Source organism: Cololabis saira, chromosome 16 (genome assembly GCF_033807715.1).
Source record: "Cololabis saira isolate AMF1-May2022 chromosome 16, fColSai1.1, whole genome shotgun sequence".
Lineage (NCBI taxonomy): Eukaryota > Metazoa > Chordata > Actinopteri > Beloniformes > Belonidae > Cololabis > Cololabis saira.
In genome coordinates, this window is record NC_084602.1 from 5,242,786 (window position 1) to 5,252,785 (window position 10,000).

At 41.6% G+C, this 10,000-nt stretch overlaps 2 non-coding genes across 2 annotated transcripts; both read right to left on the reverse strand.

Moving 5' to 3' along the window:
* Window positions 1-4,756: 4,756 nt before the first annotated feature.
* Window positions 4,757-4,828, reverse strand: trnaq-uug (transfer RNA glutamine (anticodon UUG)). The gene has a single exon. It is a non-coding gene; the product is annotated as a tRNA-Gln (tRNA).
* A 910-nt stretch (window positions 4,829-5,738) lies between these two features.
* Window positions 5,739-5,811, reverse strand: trnav-aac (transfer RNA valine (anticodon AAC)). The gene has a single exon. It is a non-coding gene; the product is annotated as a tRNA-Val (tRNA).
* Between the last annotated feature and the right edge of the window lie 4,189 nt (window positions 5,812-10,000).

The following is a 10,000-nucleotide window of genomic DNA, read 5'->3' on the forward strand; positions in this document are numbered from 1 at the left end:
CACACACCGAGGCACACAGGGTTCTGCTCTATTTTCTCACGGACTAATACTTTGTCTCCTTACAAATGTAAGATTAAATATCATCAAAAATAAACATAAAGTAATCACATATTTTTGAGTGTACATTAACTACCAATCAGGTCTGGGGGCAGGGGCGTCAATTGGGTATGAAGGTACGGCAGCCGCCACACCTCGGGTTCAAGGGAAAATGTAAATGTTTGTTTTTTAAATACATTTATGGAATTACTCTGTGTCTATTTGTATTGATTATTCTATTACTTAATACATATAGAATAACTACAAATGCAAATCAGAACAACATGATTGATTTCACTAGTTATTATACACTGCAAAAACTCAACATCTTACCAGGAATATTTGTCTCATTTCTAGTTAAAATGTCTAATTTTTAGTAAAAAGAAATCTCATTACATTTAAGACAAGACTCAAAAACAACCATTTTCACCTGTTTCAAGTAGATTTTCACTTAAAATAAGTAGAAAAATCTGCCAGTGGAACAAGATGAAAATTGTCAAATTAGTTATTTTTTTCTGGCGATGACTCTTGTTTTAAGTGTAATGAGATTTTTTGACTAAAAATTAGACATTTTAACTAGAAATAAGACAAATATTCCTGGTAAGATTTTAAGTTTTTGCAGTGAGCAAGACTGCATTTGAAAAAGTTCCAGTTCTCTTGACCACACAGATAAGCTACATAGCAGACTCTGTGATGAGTATTTGCTGGATGTGTTGATTGATACTCTAGTTAAGTTCTGTGACTCGTAACCTTGCCATACCTTAGCTTCCAATGAATTGACGCCACTGTCTGGGGGTGGCCAATGAGATTTCAGGCCACCCCCCCCAAATCGCCACTACCTCAGAGCTGAACCGGGAACCTTCTTGCTGCCTCAGAGTGGAACCGGGAACCTTCTTGCTGCCTCAGAGTTGAACCGGGAACCTTCTTGCTGCCTCAGAGTTGAACCGGGAACCTTCTTGCTGCCTCAGAGTTGAACCGGGAACCTTCTTGCTGCCTCAGAGTGGAACCGGGAACCTTCTTGCTGCCTCAGAGTGGAACCGGGAACCTTCTTGCTGTCTGGGAGTTGAACCGGGAACCTTCTTGCTGCCTCAGAGTTGAACCAGGAACCTTCTTGCTGCCTCAGAGTGGAACCGGGAACCTTCTTGCTGCCTCAGAGTGGAACCGGGAACCTTCTTGCTGCCTCAGAGTGGAACCGGGAACCTTCTTGCTGCCTCAGAGTGGAACCGGGAACCTTCTTGCTGTCTGGGAGTTGAACCGGGAACCTTCTTGCTGCCTCAGAGCTGAACCGGGAACCTTCTTGCTGCCTCAGAGTGGAACCGGGAACCTTCTTGCTGCCTCAGAGTGGAACCGGGAACCTTCTTGCTGCCTCAGAGCTGAACCGGGAACCTTCTTGCTGCCTCAGAGTGGAACCGGGAACCTTCTTGCTGCCTCAGAGTGGAACCGGGAACCTTCTTGCTGCCTCAGAGTGGAACTGGGAACCTTCTTGCTGTCTGGGAGTTGAACCGGGAACCTTCTTGCTGTCTGGGAGTTGAACCGGGAACCTTCTTGCTGTGAGGCAGCAGTGCTCACCACCAAGCCACCGCGCTGCCCAGAGTTAATACGATTGTGGATAAATAAGATAAATCTATTGAATGTTTCTACAAGGAAACTTCTTGTCTCTTTCATTTGCAGAGGCCACCACAGCGGCTCACTGCTTTCTGCACGTTGTTTGGTGTTGTTTTGTGTTTGTTATTTGTGTTTTACACCAAATCTCCTCCTGACACATCTACATATTGCTATTTTTCGTGGCTTGCAACACTTTCCCCCCCATTCACACCATTAGCTTTCATACCTGTCAAGTTTTGGATTTAAAGATGAGGAAATGTTCCAGCGTCCCACCAGCCCAACCCAGGTCCTGTATTACATTTTAAGATGTGTTTACCAGAAATATATAATAACGACCTGTCAACCTCTTACAAACTACAACTACGTGCTCAGAATCTCAGAAATGTTGTGGACATTCTTATGTGTGTAATTCCTATAATAGAGAATACATTAAAACACAAAAGGGAATTAAATTACATTCATTTATTTGACATATTTTCAGTTTATTTACATATTGATTTCCTTCAAGTTAAACATTTACATTTTCTTTTAATTTGTCATTTCCACTCATGTTTCTCTGTTATTCGCTGAAGGATCATACAGATGTGCGAGGCTAGTGCCAACTCAGTTAGGAGAGGAACAAGAATGCTTTTTTAAAATGATTAGATGATAATAGGGGATAAACTAATGCTGCAGGAGGCAGGATGGAGATGTTTGGCACTGGGGCACAAAAGATGCTGCTAGATGTCAGGCTGTTTACCCTTTCACTTAGCTTTCTCTGACAAAGTTACATTTATTTTTGAAAAAAATTACTTTGAATGAAAAGTAATTTGTATATAATAATCCAAGTTTAGTTTGGTTTATTTGCACATAAAACAGAACCTGTATAAACAGTAAAAACAATGGTCAATTGAAGCATTGTGCAGGAGAGGTGGAAGCCAAAAAGGCTTATGAAAATGCCTCCCCTTTATAAAACAAACATAACAATAAAAGCAGTAACAGCAGCAGTAGTAGAGTGGCACATAGGATATTAATATATATACAATGATACAAATATCTTGCTTGATCTACTTAAAAAGTAGAAAAAAAAGTCAACTTTTTGCATGAGATTATTATGTAGATCAAGAAAGACTAGTCTTTGTATAAACTACTTAATTTTATGTAGTAAATAATACATTTTGCAAGCAGTCAACTTAATTGCATTAAGTTTACTTTATTTATCAAAATGAATTTGACTTTAAAAAGAAAAAAATGAGACATAATGGAAAAAAGGAAAAAAAATTAAGTTGACTTTACTTGCAAATGAATTTTGTACATACTAAAAATTGAGTAGTTTATACAAAGAATAGTCTTTCTTGATCTACATAAAAATCTCATGCGAAAAAGTCGCCTTCATTTTTTTAAAGTAGATCAAGCAAGATATTTTTTACTGTGGTTTCTACTTAAACAAATAAAACATGTTTCATCTAAACGTTGGTCAATCTGCCTAATAGATTAAAATTGTTAAAGGAAAAGTAAATAGAACAAGATCATTGCTTGTTGTTTGTGTGTAAATGAAAAGATTGCCTGGGATTACATAAATACTGCTGGTTAAGGAAAACATGCATAATGTCTTGTTTTTTTTAACAAATGCAGATTAAGTTCAAAACTAGATGTATTCATGTAAAGAAACAAACTTCATTTTTAATTGTTAATATCACAGATTTAAATATGTTATATTTACGTGCGCTTAGATTTATTTTTTTCAGTGTAATTGCCTGCTCACTTAAATATGTTATTTTATATATAGCTCTTATATTGCATATTTATAGACAACCCCATTCAATTCTAAGCATTTCTTGTTTCTTTTTAGTGTAAAAGGCACAAGACCAGCCGGGGGTTTATAAGCTGTGGCTGCGCTGAATTCTTCAGTTGGCAGTTATATATTATTATTAATTATTATTATTAACACTGGGACCAGTGAAAGCCACTGACGATCAGTCGACGCACATTTCTGTTTTTATTGATTCTTTCAGGTGGGTAAATGTTACATTACTAATGAGACATTTACCCACCTGAAAGAATCAATAAGGGCTCTCAAGTTTCATGAAAAGTTTGGAGTGAGATTACATCTATTAGGGCTGGAGCGACTTGAAATTCTGTGGTGTTTGAGCACCAAGAAGAGGACTACAGTGGTTTTTCAAGTCCAAATAATATTATTGCAAAGTCACACATGTTTCCGCCCAGTTTCGAACAGGGGACCTTTCGCGTGTTAGGTGAACGTGATAACCACTACACTACGGAAACTTGCATGCTTTGAAAATGGCAGGCGTAATCAAAAAAAAATCCTATCTTCAAATCATTCATGTTATAATTAAATGTATGACTTCATTTAAATTGTCCTGTTGTGGTAAAATTAAAAATCATCCATGGGTATTACCATGCTGGGTAGAAAATACAAAATGTACCACAAGGGAATCCAACTGATTACTTTTGAAAGACAGTACTGGATATGGTTAATAACTGCAAATTAGGCAGTCGTCTTGGACATTCAAACATTACTCGTTGTTGGCAGGATTCATGCGTGCGTATGTGTGTTCAGAACAAGACAATTTAGAGCCTTTATTTTAAAATGGTTGGTTTTACTTTATCAGTTTGAGACATATTTGCATCCTCATTTTTTAAAAACATTTTGATGCAATGCATTTTTATCAACAGTCAGTGCAGTATGTTCTTAGATAATACATCCACTTTCTTGTTTGCAAAAGGATCTGGATATATTTCAGTTAATCTCTCACAGGAATCTCGTGTATGAGAGGAAGTCTTAAGTAGCAGAGGATGGTTTCGATCCATCGACCTCTGGGTTATGGGCCCAGCACGCTTCCGCTGCACCACTCTGCTGTTTAACCAGGATGTGACTCCGCCACACAGTCCGTGACTTTGGGGGACGGCATCACTCCTTTCAAATCTTCTGACAATGTCAAAAATCTTACAATTCTGTCATCACATATTTAAGGGTTCTCCAGCCCCCTAAAGCAGGTCTAATGGTGTCCATGTTTCCATTTCCCCGTGTTGTTTTTTGAGGTGGAGCCTCGTGGATTGATACTACAACATCATGTGGGTAAAACCTTGATACCTGGTTGTATGGAAGACTGACAGGTTCCACTGAGTTTTGAACTCAGATTACTGGAGTCAAAGTCCAGAGTGCTAACCATTACACCATGGAACCCTGTTCAGCTGTTATTGTGGTTTTATTGTGGTCCTGAAACCAGAACATGAGTAAAAAACAATATGCGCCTGAGCATCTGACAGAGTGCTGTCCATGGTGCTAGGAGCGTCTGGGTGTTTAGGGTACCAGGGCCCTGGTCCTCCAGGCCCAAGGGCTGGATCTTTCACTCCAGTGGCCGGTCGGGGGGGGGGGGCTTAAAAGCGGGTCCCCGGGTTCGGACGGTGAGCCAGGTCTTTGGGTGGCTCCAGGTGAGCCGTGTTGTTGAGGTTGTTGAGCTGTTGTTGGGGTGTGGTGGTGGAAGCTCCTGAGGTGTGGTGGTGATGCTGCTGCTGGGGTCTGGTGGTGGAAGCTCCTGGGGTCTAGTGGTGATGCTGCTGTTGTGTTCTGGTTGTGGAGCTAGTGGGGTCTGGTGGTGGAAGCTCCTGGGGTCTGGTGGCGATGCTGCTGTTGTGTTCTGGTTGTGGAGCTAGTGGGGTCTGGTGGTGGAAGCTCCTGGGGTCTGGTGGTGATGCTGCTGTGTTCTGGTGGTGCAGCTAGTGGGGTCTGGTGGTGGAGCTAGTGGGGTCTGGTGGTGGAGCTAGTGGGGTCTGGTGGTGATGCTCCTGGGGTCTGGTGGTAATGCTGCTGGGGTCTGGTGGTGGAGCTAGTGACTGACATGTTTTGAAAAAGGCGGGCATGACGAGAAAAGTCCTGTAAAAAATATCTCTAATATGTTTCTTTTTTCCCTGTAAAGTTGGACATTTTAAAGTGTAGGTAAATGGAGAATGACTGGCTTTTGGTCAGTTGTGGAACTGCAACAAAATTCATTTCTGCATGCGAGAAAGAGATGGTCGACCTTCCTGTCCTGAGCACCAAGAAGAGGACTAGAGTGGTTTTCCAAGTCCAATTAATATTATTGCAAAGTCATACATGTTTCCACCCAGTTTCGAACAAGGGACCTTTCGCGTGTTAGGCGAACGTGATAACCACTACACTACGGAAACTTGCATGCTTCTAAAATGGCAGGCGTAACGAAAAAAAAATCCTATCTTCAAATCATTCATGTTATAATTAAATGTATGACTTCAGGAACTTCCGGTTATGGCGTGGAGCTGGTGAGACGCACTCTGACGAGGCTCCGAAGCTAACTTGCTGAAATAATTGTTAAAGAGACCCTAAACAGCTTGAACTTCACACAACTTGAAATAATATAACACTGGACAGTCTAATGGTGAGGAAATCCCGAAGAATAGCGGGGCAAAGTTCAAAACCACCAAATTCATCAGCAACCTCGGAAGCTGCGGCTAGCGCACCTGCTGCTGGCAGGGAGATGATGGAGGCCGCGCCGGCAGAGCAGCTCGACTCTGAGGTCCTCAGCGCAATACGCTCCATGAAAAAGGACTTCACGGAGAAATTCGAAGATGTGCTGGCCGGGATAAGTGGACTCAAGAACGAAATACAAAGCCAAGCAAACAGGATAACAGAAACTGAAGACAGAATTGGGAAGGCTGAGGACGATTTACATGCCATGCACAGCACTATTAAAACGCTGAAAGAGAAATGCGCCACGCTGGAAACGAGAGTGGAAGAGCAGGAAAATAGAGGCCGCCGCAACAACTTAAGAATCATTGGTATCCCTGAGAAGGCTGAGGGCCAAGATATGTGTGCTTTTTTGGAAGGATGGCTACCAAAAGCTCTCGGCGCCGACACCTTTCCCACTCCTCCCGTTATTGAGAGAGCGCACCGGATAGGACGTCTCATCGCTGGCCAGGATTCAAGGCCAAGAGCGGTAATTATGAGATTCCTCAACTATAAAGAAAAAGAAAAAGTTGTGCGAGCAGCCCGAAGAATGGGAGATGTGCGGTTTGAAAACCACAGCATCAGGTTCTACCCGGACTTCTCAGCGGAAACTCACCGGCAGCAGCGGCTCTTTGACGCGGTGAAAAGGCAGCTCCAGTCCCTGGGGCTCCGTTACGGCATGTTCTACCCGGCCACCCTGGTTATCACACACAACGGGCAGCGACACTCCTTCACGTCGGCCCCCGACGCAGAAGCGTTTGTCCAGAACATAAAGGGAAATACTGCCTCCACACCCGCGCCTAATGATGGGAGCCTGAACTGAATATGCTGCGCCGTGGCTGCGCCGTGGCTGCGCCGACACCTGCTGCTTCCGCGCGGCCAAAGGTAAACAAAGGACACGTGCTGCTCCCTTGTGGCCAGAGGTAAACAACCTCATGACGTACTGTTAAGAAAGTGAAGCTGTTCTACCATGTTATTGTTTTACTTAATTATCTATTATCTCCTTATTTGATAACAGTCTGCATATGCCAAAGGCGAAACTCATATGTTCTCAGAAATGTTCAAATGGTCTGACTATTTAATAGTTTGCTGGAGCCCTCGAGGAATGGGGCTTATAAGGCTCTTACGTCACACTGCTCCTCATTATGAGGATCAGATGTTCAAAATAACCGAAGTCTGTAGTTACCTAAGGGGTTACAAATATGTATTTCAGTTGGGGAAATGCATAGGGGGTCTCAGGGTGCTTTTCTTTACTTTATACATGTGGGGGATTTTTTCTTTTTTTCTTTTTTATTTACTTGTTTATTTATGTTATATGTTTTCATTTGCGATGTCCTGCTGCATAGGTAGTTTCATGCTTAATGGTGGTTAACTCAGAGATTAAGATCACATCCTGGAATGTCAGAGGATTGAATAAACTTGTTAAATTAAAACAGGTGTTAGGCAGAATTAGATTACTTAAGTCCCAAATAATTTTCCTGCAGGAATCACATCTGACTGACGTGACTAAAGTTAAAAGAAGATGGCCTGGACAAGTCTTTGCAGCCCCATTTAACTCTCAAGCCAGAGGGGTTATTATTTTAATTCATAAATCGGTTCCCTTCAGGCTCAGCCGTGAAGTAATTGACCCAGCAGGCAGATACCTTATTTTACAAGGAACAATATTGACATCCCCAATTACCCTAGTAAATATTTATGGGCCCAATATGGACAATCCCACCTTTTTTCAAAATCTACTTCTTACTGTATCCTCTACTCCTGGACAATATATAATTGGTGGTGACTATAACTGTGTGCTGGACCCACTGAACGACCGCTCCACAGGTGTTGATGCTTCTCATTCGCATGCCAGAAAGATCTTGCTTCAGTCTATAATTGATCTTAACCTAACTGAGGTCTGGAGGAAACTCCATCCTAACAAAAAGGAATTTTCATGTTATTCTGGTACTTCTAGAGCTTCATCGCGTATTGATTACTTTTTGATTTCTATGAGTCTGCTACCCCATGTGACTGATTGTGCTTATGATAGCATAGTATTATCTGATCATGCTCCCATATCACTTTCTCTTTGTGTACCAGGGCTTGTCAGATGCCCCCCCAGGTGGCGTCTCCAAACAAAATGGCTCCAAGACCCCAAATTCGTCAAATTTCTTGGTGATAATATAGATAACTACTTTTGTATAAACACAGACCAGACCAGCGCAGGTACACGGTGGGAGGCATTTAAAGCCTATATTAGAGGCGTGATGATAAGCTATACAAGTTATAAGTCAAAATCCCACCATAGAGAACTAATTGGCCTTGAATCTCAGATTAAGGTTCTGGAGCTAGAGCTAAATGAAAATGACAATCCAGAGAAGCATAAGGAGATCCTTGTGTTGAGAACTAGGTATAAAGAGCTATCTACCAATAAAATTGCTGCAAATCTTCTCTGGCTGAAACAGTCCTATTATGACCAAGGGGATAAGGCTGGTAAGCTTCTCGCATGGAGAATTAAAGAAATGCAGTCACATAGAGCTATTAATTCAATTCAGTTAGAAAACGGAAATCATACAGTGGATCCAGTTGAAATTAACAACTCCTTTAGAACATTTTATGAATCCCTTTATCAATCCGAATACCCAGATGATGCACGGTTACAGTCGGAATTTTTGGACAACCTTGACATTCCAATCATGTCAGATCATGACAAGACTATACTGAGCAAACGCTTAACGATCAATGAATTGTCAGAAGCTGTGCGTCAAATGAAAAATGGAAAGACCCCAGGTCCGGATGGGATCCCCATAGAAATCTATAAATTGTTCCCAGATAAATTGCTCCCCCCTCTGCTGGAAATGTTTGAGGAAGCATATGAGTCAGGAATCCTACCTCCATCCCTGCGATCTGCACTAATCACCCTGGTCCCAAAACCTGGCAAACCACCCACAGAAAGAGGATCTTACCGTCCTCTATCCCTAATGTGTTGTGACACTAAAATTCTCTGTAAGGCTCTTGCGAGGAGGCTTGAGAAGTATGTTCCTTTCCTGATCCCTAATGACCAGAATGGCTTTGTTCTAGGACGCCAAGCATTCCATAACGTACGTAGAGTATTAAATATATTATATGAAAAGCATGATGCTAAAGATAACGCAATCCTGTCATTGGATGCCGAAAAAGCGTTTGACAGGATTGAATTGAAATATTTGATGGAAGTTCTGAGCAGATTTGGACTGGGAGACGTCTATATTAAATGGTTGAAGCTCCTATATGCAAACCCAACAGCTGAGATATTGACAAACAATCAGATTTCCCAACCATTTAGATTACACAGAGGCACGCGACAAGGCTGCCCCCTGTCCCCTCTATTATTTTTGTTTGCTATTGAGCCGCTTGCCCTGGCCATACGGCAACATCCGGGAATCCTAGGGGTGAAAATACAAGGAACAGAGCATAGAATTTCACTCTTTGCTGATGATATTATTATTTATTTGTCCAACCTGGCATCATCTGTACCAACACTAGTTACGTTAATAGAATCTTTTGGGAAATTCTCAGGATACAAGGTCAATAATTCCAAATCTAGTATTTTATTTTTGAATAAGGATGAGAGGCAAAACCCACAGACCATCTCGCCATTCTCAGCCTCTAAGGGTTTTACATATTTGGGGGTCAATGTTGTTCCAGAAATTGAAAAGATTGTTGCCTCCAATTATGATCCTTTAGTGCAGTCCATTACTGAATCTCTGAATAGATGGATGTCCATGCCCATCTCCATGTTAGGCCGCATTAATGTCCTTAAAATGTCAGTTCTGCCTAAATTCCTCTACTTATTCCAATCTATTCCTTTACCACTTCCACAATCCTTCTTTTGTAAGCTAAGAACTCTGTTCTCAAATTTTATATGGAGTAACA